Source organism: Sciurus vulgaris, assembly GCF_902686455.1.
Source record: "Sciurus vulgaris genome assembly, chromosome: 3".
Taxonomy (NCBI): domain Eukaryota; kingdom Metazoa; phylum Chordata; class Mammalia; order Rodentia; family Sciuridae; genus Sciurus; species Sciurus vulgaris.
The window spans coordinates 56,375,961-56,397,101 of NC_136463.1; the positions used below are offsets into that span (position 1 = coordinate 56,375,961).

At 37.6% G+C, this 21,141-nt stretch overlaps 1 pseudogene across 1 annotated transcript in view; it reads right to left on the reverse strand.

Moving 5' to 3' along the window:
• The window catches only part of LOC306655723 (nck-associated protein 5-like), a 251,924-nt pseudogene extending 231,054 nt beyond the window's left edge, over positions 1-20,870 (reverse strand). The window contains exons 1-2 of the transcript XR_013767021.1: positions 19,732-20,870; positions 8,637-8,786 (exon numbers count right to left, since the gene is read on the reverse strand). The product of XR_013767021.1 is annotated as a nck-associated protein 5-like (transcript). The remainder of the gene's footprint in view (positions 1-8,636; positions 8,787-19,731) is intronic.
• Positions 20,871-21,141: the final 271 nt, after the last annotated feature.

The window sequence follows — 21,141 nt, forward strand, 5'->3', positions numbered from 1 at the left end:
GAAGACTGGGTACAGCAAGAGAGGAATGTAGAAAAAAAATGATATGGCAGCTCCTTAAAGATGTGGGTTGGGTGCTTTTTCCCTAAACTGATGCTCCTCATCAGCATCATTTCTGGAATTCTTGATTTTGGAGAGCATTGATTCCTCAATAGAAAATCTAACTGACTACTTGCATGACTGTTTTAAAAAGAATGTTTTAAAATATTTAAAATATTTTATTAAAATATATGAACAGAGAAACAACATGTATCCCATTTGTTTACAATAAAAAAATATGTGTATACAGACCTATTCCCCAAGGATGCTTATCTCATTATAATAATAATATAATAATATAATGATATAGTTATGACCATATAATAATACAATGTTCTTATATGGTATTGTAATGACACTATAATGGTGAAAATTTGTCAATAACCCAAGCAGCCAACAGAAGGGGATTAAATAAGTGGTACCCTGCATCAGTGGATACATTTCTACATAGCCATTACATCATGCTTTTGAGGAATACTGAATAACATAGGAAATTATTTTGATATATTACATGAAAGACAAAGCTATGAAACTGCATGTGATGATATTTTATGACTTCTTAATTTGCTTAAGTAAAACAAAAAACTGGAGACATGCCAAAATGTCAATAGCTGACCATTTCTAATCAGTGCCTATTTATCCCTTAATATTCAATGGGGTTGATTCCAGGACTATCTGGAAATACCAAAGTCCAGGGTGCTCAAGGTCCTCATATAAAATGGTACAGTATTTGTATAGAACCTATGTGTATTGTCCTGTATACTTTAAATCATCACTAGATTACTTATAATACCTAAAACAATGTAAGTGCTATGTAAATTGTTACTATAAATTATTTTTCTGGGGATAACAAGAAGAAAAAAAAGTCTTTACATGTTCAGTAATGGTGCAATTTTTTTTTCAGTATTTCAGTCCTCAGTTGGTTAAATCCATGGACGTATAACCATTGGATATGGATAGCTGAATATAATTTTAAAATTTATTTCCTATATTTTTCCAATTTGGCATAAAGTAACTATTTAGTAGTTTTACAAATCATAAAATTGTTAGTAAAGTCATATGTTGACATATACTATGGATTTATGCCCCCACTCCCCACTTTCAAGCCCTTTGCCAAGAAGAAATTTTTATCTCTAATCCTACCTTAATGTTGTTGCTAGGTGACCCACCGTGGGAAGCAAATTAATCAGGAGAAAGATATGTGCCAGATACCTTAAGAAGGGATATCTGGAGTTACCTGTCAGCAAACTGTCATAGAACCTAAAGATTAGAAGCAAACAATCATAGATTTCTATTGAGACTACCACTGGCAGGCTGCTTTATAACTTTGTAATTGCTTTCTACATTGTCTTAGGAAAGCAGAAGATAAAAGTGAGAGGAAGAACAAGTAAGAACCTAAAGCCAATCAAGAATGCTAAGAAATTAGATTTTTCTTCTCACTAGCAAGAAGCCAAAGCTACACTTGAGTATGTCCATGGACATGTCCAGGAGCCATCAAAGGGTAGATAAGAAAACATTTCAAAGCATTTCTGATTACCAGTTTTACCAGGCTTAAAAGTACCCTGGTATTGTGCACATGGGAGAAGAGCTTCTGAATCTAAGTTAAAACATTAAGGGAGGGTCATACTGAAGCCCAGGGACAGAGAAAGGTAGATTAAAAAGTGGTTAAGACCCATGAAAGCTTGTTGGGTTTGGAACCTTATGGACTTAAGGTGTTTCAATGCCTTGAAACATCATTCTATAAGCTTGCAATTCTTTGGCTATGGTTTGTCCCCCAGAAGTTCATGTGCTGGAAGACTGGTCCCCACTCTAGTGATTCTGAGGTAGTAGAATCTTTAAGAGGTGATGTCTAAGGGAAAGGAATTAGCTCATGGGGGCTGCACCCTCATGGATTGATTAATGCTAGACTCCAGGAGCCTGGCCCCTTTCTGATCTCCTGCCTCCTGTTTTGGTGTGATCCTTTCTGCCCTTGGCTAATTTCCTTTTGGTTTCTCCACCATGTTGTGACACAGCCAGGGGGACCCTCACCAGAATGCTGGCATCATGCTGTTTCAGCCTACCAGCCCTGAGAATTCTGAGCTAAATAAGCTTCTTTATTTTAAAGAAGCCACAAGTATGTTATTGCAACACAAAATGAAGTAAAACAAAGCTCTATTTGTGCTTCTCACTCCTGGCTGTATATCTGAATCACGGCCAGAGTTTTAACCAAATATGTATGTTTAGTTTCCATCATTGGCTTAAAAAGCTGGAATTTTCTGAGTTGTATTATAGGTGTCTGAATTTTTAAAAGCTCTGTTTCTGGCCTGCTTGAAGATCTCAACCTACTCTTATACTTCTTTGTATCATCCCTCTGATCCTTTCCACTGGATCCCTCCCATCAGCATGCTAACATGTCCTCATATCAATTTTCTAAAGAGCTCACCTTGTACCCCTTCTCTTTCAGGTTTGACTCTCCACATCCACCACACTTCAGAGGAAAATCTCTCAAGAGAATCATCCATACCTGCTTGTCTCCACATTTTTTCCTTCCTATGCACTTTAATAAAAACTACAATTGTGAAGATCACAGATTTTTATTAAGACCCAAAGCTAAGGTGAATTCTGTGCTTCATCTGACTTATTCTCTTAAGGTTGTCCTTGAAATTTTTTTCTTTTTAGGTTTTGCTGACAGCTCACTTTCTCTTTTCCTCCTCCCTCACCAGCTACTCCTTGCCAGGCTCATTTTCTGACTCTTTAGTTCTGCAAGACCTCTATTAGTGATGTACCCCAGGGCTCTGCCCTCTGCCCTCTTCTTGTCCACAGTTACACTTACTTCTGGTGTGACCTTATTTGGTCCCACCATGTGGAATGTCATCTATATGCTGATGACTCTCAAATCCATATCTCTAGCCCTGACCTCCACCTTCTATGTCTACCAGCCTACTGAGCACCATTGCTTAAATGTTTAATAGGCATCTCATGGATAAAATAAACTGATGATTATAAATACAGTTTTGTAAGTCACCTGTCCTTCCAAGACTTGACTCTCTCAGGAATTTGTTACAACCTCATTCTTAGTTGCTAAGGCCAAAAACTAGAAGTCACTTTTGATTTTTCACTTTCCCTTGTATTCTACAACCAATCTATCAGTAATTCCTATAGGTTTTCCTTCTAAAATACATTCTTATTTAACCATTTATTGCCAGCTTAGCATGGTGGAGTCATACAATTGAAGATTAGATTTTTATTCTCTCGCATACTATGTTACCATGGGGAGATATCCAACATTTCTGGGGCTCAATTCCCTCATTTGTAAAATGAGGGCGATAGTATCTACAACTTCCCCACTTCACGGGATTGCTATTAAGATTGAAACAATATATGTAGTATGACAACTAGTATACTAACTAGAACAGTGCTTGGGACATATTAAGCCCATATAAAGGTCTGTCAACATGGTCATTATTATTCTCCACTAGTTCTCTTGTCTAGTGACATTATGAACATATTATTATTATTCTCCATGGCTCCAGGCACCCACTCTGACCCAGTGTAATAAAAGCTTCCATATGAAGCCTTAAAAAATAAATCTCCTCCTGCCTGGGTTCCAACTCTACTCCTGTCCTAGGATTGCCCTACAAAGCAGCATGTATGTTCTTTTTAAAGTACAAGCCATGCCATGTGACTTTCCAGGTCAAACATCTCTAATGACTTCCCTTTGAACTTATGACTATTTTCAGTCCCTTTTTTGTGGCCATGGCCTATGGAGTCCTACATGATCTGACCCTGATCTACCTCTCTAAACTCATGTTCTTCCCAAGCTCTAATCTTCATCCTGACATCCCAGGACACAGTTCTTATTTATGTTCCTAACTTGCCAGGCTTTCTACCACCTCTGAATTGACTTCCACACCAGCCACTGCATCTTCCTAGAATGCTGGTCTTCCAGATCTTCACGTAGCTGTCTCCTTTTTATTATTTATATCATACTCAAGTGGCCTGATGTCAAAAGGCTTCTTAGGTAGGCAAATGCCCTCTCGCTTCCATCTTGTACTCTTTGTGCCACTATATCACCTAATTTTTCTCATTTAGAAGCATTTATCTCTTAATTTACTTATTCACATTTTTTAAAATATGTGCTTCCTGTCTTTGGGGTGGGGACCATGAAAACTGACATGACAATGTGCCTAGAACAGTGTTTGGCCCATAGAAGGTATATATCTATTGACTCTGAGTTCTGTATATAATTTTGAAGTGCACTGAAGTTCAATTATTTTAAATTATCTAAATTTAAATAGGAAATACTGATTAAAAATGCTTATGCCTAGCACTTTCATTGTCATTCTTTCATCAAAAGTATACTTGAGTATAAAAAGCTGTTATTTACCTTAACATATTAATTAGCATATTTTTCTGCAAAAAATAAATCATTCCGGTAAGAAGGCAAGTTCTTCTGACCTTGAGGTTGAAGTACTTACAGGGAGACTCAGAAATTTCAGGTGACCTCAGGTCTGTCCTTCCCTTAGCTGGCACCTGGGAATCAGAGATGCTACAGAAGTTGCAAGTAAGCAAAAGGAAGGCCTTGCTTAATTTTGGGTCAGGTGTAAAGTTGGTCTCTAAGTGGGGAGAAAAGGCTATTGGGGTCTTTGGGAGAAGGTTCTGGAGACAAGCAAATCATGTTTATCCAGGAACTTTCCAGGAGCAAATACAGGGCCTGAGGTGAATGTTCAGGAGGAGAGAACAGGGAAATCTCCAGATGAGGCCAGATGATCCTGGAGGGCACTTCTGGAAGGATCTCTCGAATCAATGGAATAGAGTAGGGTGTGAGAGGGGAGCAATTCTTTCCAGAAGAGAACTATGACATAGTGCTGTAGAAAATGATGAGCCTTTTGATAAGTCAAGTAAGCAGTCCCTATAATGGTAGCCATGAAAACCTGAATTTTCATGAAAGACAGGAGATACGACATCTGGGCATTGAAAAGGTAAAGGGAAGGAGTGAGTGACTTCTCAATCACCAACATGGCTCTGTGGCAGATAAAAAATTCGACAAATAATTTTTCCATCAGACATCAGGAACCTAAACAAAAACAGAATTTAGGTCCAAGGGAAGCAGCGTTGGACTCTGAGGGAAAACGGTCCACTCTTCTTCCCCATGACAAATAAATATAGCTAAAAGTGAGACAATTGCTAAAAGAAGAAATAAAGTGTGTGTGTGTGTGTGTGTGTGTGTGTGTGTGTGTGTGTGTGTATGAGTGTGTGTATTATTTTGACTTCAGGACCTGGAGTTCTCTTTAGGAAGGTAAACACCTGATTTACTAAAATACCTTGATGAGTAGCATGGAATGGACTCAGGAAGTGAAATGCTGAGACCTAAAGAGATCTGCATAGCAAACAATGGGGATGTTGTCTGCGCGGCAGGGGAGCTAGTGGGAAAGCCCTGGTCAAGTCCTATGGCCAGGGTCTGGGAACTGAGGAGAAAGGGGCTGCTGAGGAATGTCCTACAGCCAGAGGATAGAGTGGAAATGGAGCTACCTAACAATGTGCTGCCACAGCCCCATATCCTCTCTGGGGCTGGATTTTGGAAAACTCCACCAAAGGCTATGTTGTTTCACAGGGTGTTGGTGCTGGTGCTGACAGGAGAAGATAAGCGATTATGATAGAATGTGAGTAGGAAATAACCACAAGAAAGACCAATCCTGCAGTGGGGGTATGAGGTACCTGGGCAATATTTACTTAATTTTTCAAAGTCAGGACATTCTCAGATACAAGCTAGGATATTGTTAAATATTCTTTAAAGTGTTTAAAAATCATATTTAATATTTTGGTATTATTATCATATAACTCAAGAGCACATTAGAAGCAGATTCTGTACCTCTTTTTCCACATCTCTTGGGACCTGTTTGGGGAGCAAGAATGAAAGAAGACTGATTCCCATCACCCTGAAAATCATTCTTTCCTGCTTCCTACAATAGCAGCAGCCAAGAGATTAGGATATATGTATTTTTTTTTTCAAAGATACATGGGTACAAAATATTCCTTGTTTTTCTAAAATCTTGCTTTACAATATCAAATCTTGTTAAAGCAATTTCGATGCATTATGGTTAATTTCCCTGCAATCTTTCAGAGGAACATTTTGTTGAAGTGTGTGAATCCACATGGGGGTCTGCGACCAGCTCTAATCGCAGTCTGTCAAAATGAGCTCTCTATTTTCCCACAACAATTTTTAACCTATGCAGAATATCTTATACTCTGAGCATATGTAGCAAATTCTTTAAAAGTATAATTAAATAGCATATGAAATTCCTATGAATATTGGATCACATACAATGAAAAGATTTTATGCATAAAAGATGATAGATTCCTCAAGTATAATATAGTGAGATACGAGGGCAAAAACAGTTAATGTTGAACAAAGAATCTTAGGAAACAAGTAATGGTAGTTGACTAGAGAAAATTAATTTAGGAAATAAAATAATTCACAAACTAAAATAAGGGTCCGAATGGCACTTAAATATATCATGTATCGTAGCCAACTAATGCCGAATGAAGGAGTTGTTGCTGAAAGTGTAAAGATCTCTGATGAAGGAAAAAAATATGGTTTCTTTTTCCCTCTGAAGTTTATGAAACATTTGTTGCCAAAGATATTTTTTTAAGTACCTCTTAGCTTGATTAAACAAAATGTCCTTCACAAAGTTGTCTCTGACAAAGAGATGAACTGAGAACAATGTTCACTGTAATCATAAATAAAAACTAACAAATGGAACACATCATATTAACTCACTGCTGTTGTTAAATCCAGTTAATTCAGACTGAAGATAGCTGTAAGTTTTCTTACAAAACTAACAATTTAAGCACATGTCATATCAACTCACTGCTGTTATTAGGAATCCAGTTTTTTCAGACTGAAGATAGTTGTACGTTTTCTTACAACTCTCAAACAGAAACTTCAGTTCCCATGAGAGGGCCTTCCTACCTTTAATACTACCTTGAAAAATGACAGAAGTATGAGACCCTGTGGGGAGACAGGTGATTCCTGGTCCTTCATGCCTGGGAGCTGATGGAGTTTCCCTCAGTTGATTTCTCTTCTGCCCTGTGTCTGATATCAGTTGCTCACCTATCTGCTTTCACTCATGCTGGTGTGCAGTAGCTATTTTTCTTTTTCATTCATAGTTCTTGTATTAAACATTATATACAGATAGATAGAAAAAAATGACTTAGGAAGAGGTAGCAGCCCTGACATAGATCAATCAAAGAGACCAAGCTAAGAAAATCATTGTATAACTAAGTTACTTAATCCTTGTTACTTCTCTGCAAGTTGAATTGCTATTATTATCCCCATTTTTGCAATTGAGATAACACAGAGAGAGTATGTGAACTTTATGTGAACTTTGAAGGGTTTTTTTGTTGTTGGTGGTTTTTTGATTTTTTTTTTTTTTTGGCGGTGCTGGGGATTGAACCCAGGGCCTCGTGATTGCAAGGCAAGCATTCTACCAACTGAGCTATATCCCCAGCCCCCAGTTTGAAGGTTTCAAAAGCAAAACAGTAGTAGAACAAGTATTCAAACAAAACCATGTGTATCTTGCATCAAAGTTCATTATCTTAACCTTTGCTGTACATTTGCTAAAGCAATTAGAATAAAAAGGACATGCTCACTAGTAACAATGTGGTGGGTTAGAGGCCAGATCTCAGAAACCAAGTGTAGAAAACAAGACCTCTCTTCTTGTTCTGTTTCTTCACATTATTATGGAAGTTTCCCGGATTCTGTAGACCTTATGATAAAATCAATTTTAGATGATGATGGGTGAAAGCCCCTCAGAATATATGGAAGAGAGGTAATTCAACTCATTAGAAAAAAGGCAACTTCACTGAGTTTTTCAGCACATGTAATCTCAATCAAGAACTTATAACTGGAATGTTCTTTGATGACTGAAAATTCAGGAATTAACTCTTGAAGTGATATCAAATGCCACTAAGTAATAAACCAGCATTTTTCAAACAGTATTTTAGAGGACTGCAGTGCTCCAAAAATCTCCTTAAAGACCCTTTAACCTACCTTCAACTCTACTCTGCACAAATTAAACTTCTTCACATGATTTATTTGGAAAAATACTTTTACCTTTTTAAAATTTATATAATATGTTTATATACACATTGTATATATAATACATTTACAAATGTATGCATATATACTCACATACATATGTACACATTTTTTTACGATCATCTTTACATACTCTATCTTGCTTGTTTATTCACTCATTCCTTCATTTCATTGGGTATAAGGAAAATGATGTGAATCTTCTCCCAGCCTCATGTATTAAAGAGCTGGTAGGTTTAGGAATTGATCTAGTTTGAGGTCTGAAATGAATTTAACATGAATTATTGTTCTACCTCCTCTTCCTAAGGCAATATAATCATAACCCCTGTGTGAAGACCCTTTCAGTGCTGCACATCTTAAGTTTTTTTTCATCATTGACAAAAGAATCTCAGTGGTAGACACTCAGTTATATTAGTCTGGGAGAACTGAGGAAAGAAGATTTACACTCAGTTAAAATCAGTGCCAATAAAAGCAGAACACTGTTATTCTTCTTTAAACATGTAGGAATGCTTTCATTTCTTACCTCTAAGGCTTTCAATCTTTCTAACAGCAATTTGTTCTTTTCTTTTCCCTCATCTGTACTGCTGCTTTCGCTCCTTGAATCCTCACCTACCACCATGTGAAGATCATCCAAGGTTTCCTTGTGTTTTCTCTCTTCCTCTGATGGTTTTTCCTGCAGCAAGAAAGAATTATTATTTTCAATAATCTCCACTTGGAAAATTAGCAGTGGAAAACAAAGCTGAAAAGTTTGGAATCCCTCAATTGCTTTGGTATTCTTTTTGGGGTCTGGGTAGGGATGTTGCTAAACAAACTCTTGAGTGGTGCTTATAAACAGGAGTGGATGTTTCTACTAACTCTGTCAAGACAAAACCACTGGGTCATCACCTCTGGAGGCAGAAGTCTCTGCCCAGTTGGAGAAGTGACAGAGCCAGCAAAGCCTGAGGTAGTGTCATGCAGTTAATCCATCTTTATCTGCACAATGGAATTCAGCTGTTCTTTAAACCAGGAAAAATACATCGACCTTGATGCCGTGATATGTGAAAAGCTTAGCTCCTTAAAAATAGGGTATTTAAAGTCACTGGACTTGCAGCCATCTTATTAAGGGAAAAGGAAACTATCATAAAATATTGAAACAGTGAGTTCAGGATTCTAAGATAAAACCCATTAGTCCCTTCAGCCTACTAATGATGCAGCTTAGAAGGACCCCTTAGTCCCTTTTCTAACACTTTGGGATTTGTAGCATAGCCTTGAGCAAGACATAAAATGTTGTTATCTGGTCGTGCCTCCCTGTGGGAAGCTCCTCACCCAACCTGGTCTCTGATAGATTTTTCAAAGTTCAGAAGTGTTAATTTAAGACTCATGAGTGGCTCTGGTTTTCAAGGAAAAAGAAATGTCAAGAGAACATCATAGGAACAAGATCTGATCCACTGTGTGCATATATCAAGGCCCTTGCTCCACACAAATAAGTGAAATCATTTCATCACATTATTTATTTCTAAACACATACTGCAGAAATCTATGCTGTAATATAGCTGGTTGCCAACCATCTAGATTGCATTGGATTATCAGTAGTGAGAGACTTGTTTATATTTAGTATCAAACTAAGATCATTTGTAATACTAAGTAAAGAAAGATATGATTCTTACCAGTAAGATCTACATGCCATCTACTTAGAAAGAAACAGCTAACAGGGGGAAGAAACAGGTTTTCAAACTGTGTTCATGGAGGTACTTTGGAGGTTCCAAAAATATTTTAAATTATTTTTAAAATAAATTATGAATTTTGTATATGTGTATATGTGCATATGTATGCATGTGTATATAATTCATGTCTGTGCATACATACATGTATGCATTTGTGTATGTATGTATACACACACACATACACACACAAAACAATGCAAACCACAAAACGAATAAGTTGATTCATGTGCATGTGTTTTGGGTAGATTTTGTAATATAATTTCTCCTGTCATCTCTGTATATAAGTAAATACATGGTTAAGGAGGTGAAAGTATTTTATAAAATCTGGCCTCTGTGTCTATCCACAAACACACGATGTGAAGTCATGTTCACTTTCATAGCATGTGAGAATCTACTCAGGTAAGAGCCAAAGATTTATGGTGTGCACACACGGAGTGAATACCAAGGTTAAAACAAGAAGAGGAGCCCTGCTGACGTGATGATAAGCCGAGATATAGTTGTAGAACTAATCCATTTTCCATTCTTCAGCTGCAGGGAATTCTGTACTATCTGCTGAAGGAATCACTTTATTTTAAAATTATACTTTATTATTAACACTGATAAACCAAAAATTACAAAGCCCAGGACAGATTCACCTCTTTTGCACCATTTCCAGTTTTCATTTACTCTAATATCCGTACATAAATCAGCATATCTTATTTTAAAATCAGCATTGCTGTGCAATGCCATTTAATGACTTTTAGGTAGAGTTAGCTATAGGATGCCTTTTAAATTCTTTTTTGGTACCCGAGATAAGATCTTTAAAAAAAAAAAAGCCTAATATTAACACCTCAAAGCTGATAATCCTTAGTTTTTTAAATTTGATTTGTAGTACATCATATTTGGTTTTATTTAAGGATTGACAACTGTGTTTTGATTGATCCTAAGAAAATGATAAATAAGAAACATTCAAACTCCTCTGAATAGAAGTACCATATCCCTGTGAGGATGGATTTTTTATTATATGTGTACCAAACACCACTTAATATACTTCATCCATTTTGATTACATATTTTATAACTCTCACTTTTCAAAAATAAGTCCTGTGATAATTTGGCTGCATATATGAACTTCTGAAAGTGATAAAACTTTCATGAAGTAGGGCTACCACCTCACTTTTTTGTTAAGTTTTCATTTACTTATTAGCTTGTCAATAGGAGAAATTGGAGACTTTTTGGGAAATGACAGGCAGTGAGAGTTCAGGCAATGCCCTAGGAGAGAGAGATGGTGTTTTGGGCAGTTTGTCCTCTGTAGGGTCATTATAAATTCCAGAGACCAGTAAAACCTTGTCATTACACATGACCACTGAATGAAATCCAGGAGTTCACACTTGAGATGACTCTGGATGCACTGCCTATTGCCTATTTTCCCCTGGGTACCTTAGAAGTTCACCTGCATTGACCCTTCTGGAGAATAACACGTTTCCTAAAGAAGATCTTACAGAGGACTTCATCTCCAGCTCCTCCTGCAATTACCTGCCTGCCTACATTGGGACAAACCCTGGTGACAAGAAACTGCTTACTTTCCAAAGTAGCCCATAGCACATGCAGTGAATAGGTGGAGAGGTTAGCAGATAGCCTGAGTTGGAATCCAGGCCACTTCACTAAACAGCTAATATGTCCTTGGAAAAGTTGCTCAAGCTCTCTAAGGTGTAGTTGCTGTATTTAAATGCAAATAGTAATATACCAAACACAGGGTTGTTAGCAGGCTGTAATGAGGTAATGATTTTCTCAATAAAATGTTAGCTAAAATATTATTTAGCTGTCATCCATCTTTGAAGGGCTCTCATCTTTTAGAATTGCTTCTCTCAAGTGTGTCTCCCAGGAGTTCCACTCACTAGTGCTGGTTCTGTCCCCTGAAGCTGCATAGAACAATTTAGTGCCTTATTCCCTGATGACCTGTTTCATCTGGGGACAATTTTCCCATTCTCTCTACAACTTGTCTCCACTGGGTTAAATCACCAGTTTCTTCTGTTGCTTTGTATGATGTGGCCCAAGTCCCTTAACCCTCCTGATTGATTGTGTTTCTCCGTATGCCTTGTGACTGTGGCATCTGGCCAATTTCTGACCTGAACAGTGAACAGCAGAGCAAAATCACATCCCTCTGCACATGTACAGCACTTAAAGGGGGTCAGGTGTGTGGTCACACTTCACTTGTGCTGAGGCTGCCTACTTATATCCACAACCCTAGCACTCTCATTGGCATGTGCAAATGCCACCTTTCCCCACCTTACACGGTTCTGCACACTCCCCTCTAGTGCAGAAGGGTGTGTAGACTTCAGCTGAGTTGTATGTGGTTAGATGGATTCCACTTAAAGTAAAACACACAGGAATAAAGAAAACTGCTTCCTTACGGATTGGTTTCAGCCCTTTAAAGAAAAAAAAACAACAACAACAAACAATGAAAATACTCCCATTGCCACCATAATCCACTTCAGCAGCTCTTCAAAGTTTACAGCAATTCAAAGAAAAGATGACCAAATTTCTTCAGGCAGAATCAAAAACACTTGAGACTTCCTGAGATTACAGGCCACAAAAATAAACAAAAGTACTCAATAAAAATATTCCATATCCCCATTGTGTAATGCAATTTTACAAATAACTGTGCCAACACTTAGCCACACAGTCAACAAATAGAACTTCAGATCATTTTTCCATCTGGTATGCACATATTTCCTGTATTTACTGTTGATCTCTGTCTTTGCATTTATTTGCTATATTTTGTTTAGGTAAAAAAAAAAAAAAAAAAAAAAAAAAAAAGGAAGAAAGAAAGGAGAGCAAACACTTTCTAAATAACTTATATGAATTACATCAACTTCTTTAAGCAGTTCAATTTTCTTGGCTAATTAACTGCCAGTGCACTTGGGCTCTGAACTTCACTTCAATTCCATTTCCTCCCTTACAAGATGAAGGGGAAGGCAATAGTGGAAAGAATGAGTGTTGAAGTGCCTCAGTAATTCTCAGAACAGATCTATGGAGCAGAGGAGTCAAAATGATCCATCAAAGTTGTACACAACAAAACCAAGCAGAATTCTAACCCTCATCATTTCAACCCAACAGATTTAAGGAAGTGTCCAATTAGCTAATTCTGTTACAAGTCCCTCGGGTGATTCTGAGATTCAGCCAGGCCTGGGAAGAACTAGAAATAAGACAGGAACTTTCTGGCTACTGAAAATTACAAAACACCTTAGTTTCATCTTGTGTTTATGAAAAAGAAAAAAAACACAATTATGTTGGAAGTTAGGACTTTTTCAGAGGGATTGAATTCAGGGGCACTTGACACTAAGCCACATCCACAACCCTATTTTGTATTTTATTTAGAGACAGGGTCTCATTGAATTGCTTAGTAGCCTCCATTTTGCTAAGGTTGGCTTTGAACATGCGATCCTCTTGCCTCAGCTTCCTGAGCCTCTGGGATTACAGGGTGTGCCACTACGACCAGCCAGAAGTTAGGGCTTTCTTAGAAAAGTTATCCTTTGGAATTGACTGTTTAATAATGTAATTTGTCAACCTTATCTTCTCTTTCTGTTGCACTTATATTTTTGAATTTGCTTGACATATACTTAAATCATTACAGGGAAAGAAGGAGGTGAAGTGTAAAGTAAAAAAAATTCCCCACTGCCTCAGAGAAGAGTAACAATTTGTGAAAAATTAACATATTTCTTAGGATGATTTTAGGCATTAGTGAGGAAGGTCCCAGACCATGTTGTGTGATGGGTTCCATAAGAAGAAATGGATATATACATATTTGATGACTGAGGTTTTAGGATAAGTAGAAAAGGTCTGTTTCTGCATCCTTAATCATATCTGATGATTCTTTTGAAGAACTATTTAAGGAAAGAGTAATTTTGATGTTCATTTAGGTCATTTCAAATAGAAGTAACTTGGTGAAATACTATACTGCTTTAGACACAGAGGGATCAATGACTGAGCTTAGATCATCTTTCGAAACACTGAAACTGGACTCAGAAAACAGAGTTTAGGGCTCTCCAAGAAGGTGGAAAGGTGAAGACAAACTTGGACAACAGTGTAATTCTGTTGATAAGTATGTCTATTTCTCTGCATTTCACTGTGAAAATCACTCTCCAAGTCTCTTGACAAAATTTCTGCACTCCAGTTTTTATGGCACCCTATTCTGCCAATTAAAAGGGTACAAAAGAGCTCAAGTGACCTAACACTGCTAATGTGCAAGTTTGGACAAGCGATTTAGCCTTTGTGTGTACCTCAGTTTCCGTTTCTGTAAAAAAAAAAAAAAAAAATAAGGAAAAACCCTTCCCTGTATTGATTTCCTTATCAAAATTGTACAAATATATAATGTAAACCCTAGAGAGCACTTGACTTTTCTCATACCTTGCTTACTTTAACTCCCTGTATTACTGATGACAATAAGCATTTAGATTTGTGCTCCACAATTGGGTTTAAACTCTCTCCTTTTAAAAATATGAAAAACAAGGAACCCAAAGAACTTAAGTGACTGTATGAACTCATGTCTTATTAATGGCAAAAGCTGTTTGTACACTTGGGACTTTTTCCTCCACTTCTATTTCTACTTTCTCATACACACTTTTTTCCTGAATGAATTAGCTAATGTGATTCAATTTGTGTTCCACAAACAAAAGTAGAAAGAAGTGTAAGTACATCAGCTATAATGAAGAGCCACACAAGGTAACTACATAGAGACACAAGGGGCCAATACTGGGGGGATCCACTGTTAATGTTATGGTTATTCACATCTCACTCAGACTGCCTGTTTGTACACATGTGGACAGATGAAACTGAAAGAATGACATCCCTTTCGGACCAGTTGCTCTATTTCATTGATCCTTAACTATTCTGTCTCATGTCTAATTGTGATTTTTTTTTCCTAACATAAATTTCCTTAATTCAATGAAATGGTGATATGAGTGGTAAGACTATATGATATAATACAAAAGAAATCCTAAAACACCTAGAGAGAATCAGCTGGAAAATCAAACAAAGCAGAAAGAAAACATATTTCAGAATCTTAACTTGGACTTCTCTAAAGACAATCTTTGCAGGTCTTATATTTTCCCCTAATGAGACAAGTGTGTCCTAGGTGCACATGGCACCTGCCCTGAATATAATGATAATGTCTCTATTACTCAGACAGCTGTCTCTCCCACAGGGGAAATGAGACTTGAACATTTATTGGATTATTAACTTATCTCAGTTTACTTTAACTTTTTTTCCCCCTGTTTTGCTTTGTTTTTCTATTTGTTAAAAATTTTGAAATAGTGACTTCATGACCTGGGATTTTAAACTATGCCCACTTTTTATCCTACTGCCATAAAGATATTCCACAGATATTGCTCAATTTGATCCTGTATATATCATCTAGGAGAATTTGTGACTTATTTCTAGTTCTAGCACTTAGCATCTGCCAGAGTTCAAATAGACTTCTATAAGCCTCATCCTAAGATGAACATGACAATATCTATTTTAGAGGCTATTAGAGCAAACAAAGGATATCTATTTTATATCACTGCTTTGCAAACTAAAGCAGCAAATACAGGTGACTTGACAGTCAGACTTGGTCCTAATACACTAGGGACATAAAATATTCTGAGAAATGAAGGCCATGGGACTCATGAAGAAGCTCATGACTCTCATGTCCATTTTAAGAGACAACAGAAAGGAAAACAGATTATTAAAAATGAGACCAAGGTAGGCAGTAGATTCATCAGGGAGAACAGTAAAGGAGGCCCAAAAGTGCAAGCTCCTTTGTGTTCCAGAACCTGTGCAAGCTTCTATTCTGGCTTTATCACACTGTTGAAGGTATGTAATTATTTTCTCCCTTCCCCAACTTGCAGTAACATATAAATCGATACTATGTCAGGCATCTTTGAATCTCCAGAATTTGGCTCCATGTCTACTGGGCATTGCCAGGCCAGTGAGCATTACCAAGTGTGACAGAAGGAAGAATGTCCTCCTCCTAAAGATGTTCATCTCAGTGCCCCAAACCTGATAAAATGTGACCTTACATGGCAAAAGGGACTCTGCAGATTTGTTTCCCAGTACTAGGGATTGAACCCAGGGCCTCACACATGCTGAGCAGATCCTCTACCACTAAGCTGCACACCCAGCCCTTCATTTTAGTTGATTTTGTAGAGGTTGACCTTGAATTTTTTTGTAGAGGTTGACCTGCCTCAAACTCCTGAGTAGGTGGGATTATAAGAGGATATCACCACACAGGGCTTAAATCAATAATCTTTTTTTTTTAATTTAAATTTTTTATTTGTTTGTTCTAATTAGTTGTACATGACAGTAAAATGCATTTATATATTTTGATAGATCAAACATAAATGAAGTGTAATCTCATTTTCCTGATTATACATATTGTAGGATCACAACAGTCATGCAATCATATATGTACATGAGGTAATAATGTCTGCAGAATCTTGAGAAAAAGAACTTGGATTACCCAATTGAACCCACTGTAGTTACAGGATCCTTAGAAAAGGGAAGCAAGACCAAACAATAAAATGTAATGGCAAAGCAGAGACAATTGATATGCTGTGAAGATGGTGAAAAAGGACACAAGTCAAGGAATGGTAGATTTCATGAAGGGCACAAAATGATTCTCCTCTGGAGGCTCCAGAAAGAATGTAGCCCTGCCAACACCTTGCTTTCAGACTATGAGTTCTAGAATTAAAAGGGAATAAATCTGTGTTGTGTTAAGCCACTAAGTTTGTTACAGCAGTAAGAGGAAACGAACTTACTAATAAGGTAAATGAATAACTATCATTTGAATGAATGACTGAATGAATAATGACAGAGGGATGAAGTAGTGATAAATTGAAGGCAGACAGGTCCAGCTGAGGTCCCAGTTTGGATAACCACCATAGGGTAACTTGGGCCCTATCATTTAATTTCTCTAGAATTTCTCAGTATAGGAGATAAGGTTGTAGAGTTAGACTGAATAGGGTTCACATGTTTTCTAAACTACTTCCTAGCTGTGCATCCTCAGGCAAGTGCTTACTGCTTCCTGAGCCACATGCCCATACCGTAAAATGAGAATAGGGTCAGGCCCTCCCACACAAAGTTGAACTAAAGTGGAGTGACATTTGATGGGGCTCTGAATGAGGCAATCTGGAAATTATGACCACAAAATATTTACTATCACTTCGTGCATAAAACCTGAAATCATGCAAATTCTTGAAATTAAAAAAAAGTTAAGAACTGCACAATGGCAAGGTTGGTAAACTATTAACCACTGATCACAACATGATGGAAATATTTTGACTGCTGAACAGAAACACCCACTATCCTTTAAGAGAATTCATGTTGAATGACGCAAGATATAAATCATCAAAGAACACATGAGATCTTCATGAATACACTCCTTGAACAAAACACAGCCACCTTTAATGCATGCAAAGCATCGGCCCAGAACACAAATACTATTAATCTGCTATTATAATAATAGTTCAATGATAAAGCCTCAGAACAGATACTTCCACCATGTTGAGAAATGGAACCAACTACAGGTTTTTCTGGGGGCCTAAACTTTACATAGGAAAGCTCTTTTCACAAAAATCCTGCAAGTTGGAAAACCTGAGTCAGATTCATCAAGAACACTTCGTATTATTAAGTAGTAAACTGCATAGTTCTTGCCCCAAACAACATTTGGCTTCAAGAAGATAAAACAATGAGATTCACTAGTATTGCCATTTTCACCTTACATAACCTATTTTGTCACTATGAGCAAAGTAGTAGCAGTGCTGGGATCTAACTCAAGGACATGCACATGATAGGCAATGAGGCATATTTTGAATGCCAGAATTTGAGAGGTGAAGGGGACCTCCCTAGGACTCAGTGCTGCCCAGCCATCTTTCCCTTTACTTTGTGCTTTATTCTTGAATTGTAAGAGTACAAGTTTGTCCCTCACATGTCTTACAAATTCAAAAAATATTTGTTGAATATATAAATGACCTCTACAGGTCATGTAGCCCAAGTCCCTCTCCCACTTTTTAGATAAGGAACCTACCATCAATTAGAACAATGACTATAACATTCCCTTTGTGTAGCATTAAATAACTGTCTTCTCTTTAGAGGGAAGAGTTTATTTTCCCAAACTAACAGACTGAATTATGGAGAGGGGATATTTTCAAAACACAGTTTTATTAGTGTATCTGTTTTTCAAACTAGCTTCCAGTTTCACAAAGCAAATTCTGATAATGATGAGTCTCCAATACACACCTGCTTAATTATGGGTGAAAAGATTGGGGGTGAAGTGACCTAAAGGAAATAAGAATCTGGTTAAGAAATGCACAGTGAGCAAATTTTTTTTTAAGAAGCCTAAGTGTGATGCAGTATTGTTTAGTTTTAATGGAGTCTGGTGTTACCTGTGAGGGGAGAAAATAACCTATTTCAGATTCATGATTCCTTTAGGCTGCACAGCCTATGACTCAGTGTTGAGTCAGGTCCCATTTTTTACTTGTATCTCAATTTTCTGTCCAAGCAAATATAACACCTAGGAATAATTTGGGTTGGTAGGACTTAAACGTCCTAAATTTAGATGACCACCTTAAAGGAAAAGCCCAATAGTTATGTGAAGACCACCACTCAAAAGTATTTCCCGCTAGGAATGGTATCTAGTCAACCTTCCAATGTCTTTATGAAGCTAACTTTAATTTCCTCTGAGGTATTTCAAATCAACTCCTGGAACTGTGTTCACTGGAGATGGAGAGGAGTTGTCCTCCTCTTTGTAGAATAGTCCCATGTATGTTTCAGGAGTCAACTATTTAAGCACAGCCTGCTTAGGGCTAACTACGCCATGATCTCACAACTCTGTCTGCTACTTTGACTTTTATTATCAGATTCCATTCCCTGTCCTCTTCATAATACACTGGGTTACAGAACTCTGAACTCATTAATTCAGGTAATAGAAGCAAAATTGTCCTAAAAAGATGACTTTCTATGCTTGTCTCCCCAAACCCACTTGATTTTTACTGAGCAAAACTCTAGGGTTTTCCAGTGGTCATCTCAAATTTCTTTGCCTTCATTAGTTTTTTTAACTTACCATACATAGTTGTATAGTGAATATCAGGCCTCTATTTGTGATTTTAAGTTATCTTCAATAAAATTCCTAAGCTATCCACATAGAGTCCCTGTGCTATTTCTTGTTGTACTTCCCTTTCCTGCACAAGCCGGCTCATCCAGGTGGCCAGTGGGTGCCACACTCAAATTATGTCCTGCTTGCTAACCTGGCCACCTTGCTAGTTTCAAAGGACTATGGAATGAGCACCATCAAGAGAAGATATTGATTTGGTACTTAAATGACCCCTTACTCTCTGGATCTCTTTAGATGCTACATAGTCAGGTAAAGGGCCAGATTCCTGAGCACACATACAGATCCAGAACTCACCCTGTGTACCCTTGGTCTCATTATCAAATTGTATATCTCACCAAGCCATTATTCAGTTACTCTGGACTTAATCTCATGGGCTTCCTGTCAAGAGGCTAGCGCACCTTTTCTAGCCTTCGCACAATCAGGAATGCCCTTCCCCTCATTCTCTCCTCCTCACAGTCATCTTGAATGTCATGCCTCTGGAGAGCATTCCTCAGTTCCTCAGACAGGATGAGCCACTGCTTCCCCTGTGTTCCCAGAGAATGCTGCAGACACCTCTCACATAGCCCTGACCACAGGGCAATGCACTGCCTTTAGAAGTCTCCTGTTTCACCATTTTTTGTATCTTGCTACAATGAAACCTATGATTTGTTTCAAAGTAAGAGTTCAAGAAAAAAATGACAAATAAACATGCATTTAATTCCTCAAACCAGAGGTAACTGGATGGCTATCAGCAAGAAAAGCATGCAGACTGGTACATAGCCAAGAGTCAGAAACATGGTGTACCTGATAGGGCATTATATTAACAGGTTCTTCTTTCTTCTGCTCTGGAGGTCCTTGACTCTGCAATAGAGTTCGTACTGTTTCTTCCATCCTGAGAAACAAAAACATGAAACATTTCTTAAAGGTTTCCTAAAGGCACTGGTCTGTTCCACTTGGTAGAAATCACTTTTCAGGGTGTACTTCCCACATTTAGGCCAGGAAATATCTGTTCTCTCTTCTTTATTTTAAAATCTTTCACAAAGTCCTTCACAATCTTTCATCAGAATGTATACTTCTGGGTTCTCTTCCTCCTTTCCAGCTAGGTCCTCACCCTTGGCCTTGGGCATCTCTGCTCCTGCACACATCTCCTAACATTCCTATCACTTCCAATCACTCCCTTTTAATTCAGTACAATGCCATCATATTGATCTTCCTGAAGCACCACTTTGATTTTTTAAAATCAATTTTCAAAGTTAACAGATATTACATAAAAGCATTCTCTCCATTAATAGGCTGTCAGGTCTTTCCTCGGTGGCCTTTGTATGTCAGCACACAAAGACTTGCTTCATTCTTCTCAACTACTTCCTAGCATATTTGATGGTGTCAATTAACGAGAGGTTATTTAACCATTCCCCTACTGGTGGAATTTAAATTGCTTCACAATTTTTGCAAATTTAGACAATCAACATCTTTGCATATATAATTTGGTAAACATTTATGAATATTTCCATAGGTTACATCACAATGTGTCACATCCTGTTTTGTTTTAAATACTCACCACCCAGGGTCCCCCATTGTCCCAAAGTGATACCTGTTTCCATTTCTAGACATTTGTTCATGTTATTACAATTATTGGAATGCTGACTTTCTTTCATCTTCCCATATTCCATACATTCTTTCCAAATCCCCAAGTTCCAGTTCCTAAGATACCTCCTAATTGATCTGAATTCTATTGCCCTATACTTTAAATCATTCATTCAATCACTAAAAACACCACATTTTAATGGTCAAGTATTTCCTTTATTCATGCTTCATCTTCTGGAGTAAATGACAACATTCAATATAAGACTGTCGTATTTCTATATGTCTCTCCCCATTATGGATAAAGTAAGCACTTCCTGAAGAGTTCACATTCATTGATTCATTTTAAAAAGATGAAGCACTTACTCTGTTCCAGGCATTCACCAAGTGAATAAAGACTGCTAGAGGGGCTGGGGAGATAGCTCAGTCAGTAGAGTGCTTGCCTTGTAAGCACAAGGCCCTGGGTTTGATCCCCAGCACCCCCCCCCCAAAAAAAAAAAAAAAGACTGCTAGAATGACTTTGTCCTTAGGGCCCCTCCATGAGGATTCAAATTCCAGAACTCGACATGCTGAACACAGTGCACTCTTGCCCTGGACCTGGGTTGGTTTCATTTCCAGTCTCAACCTGAAATT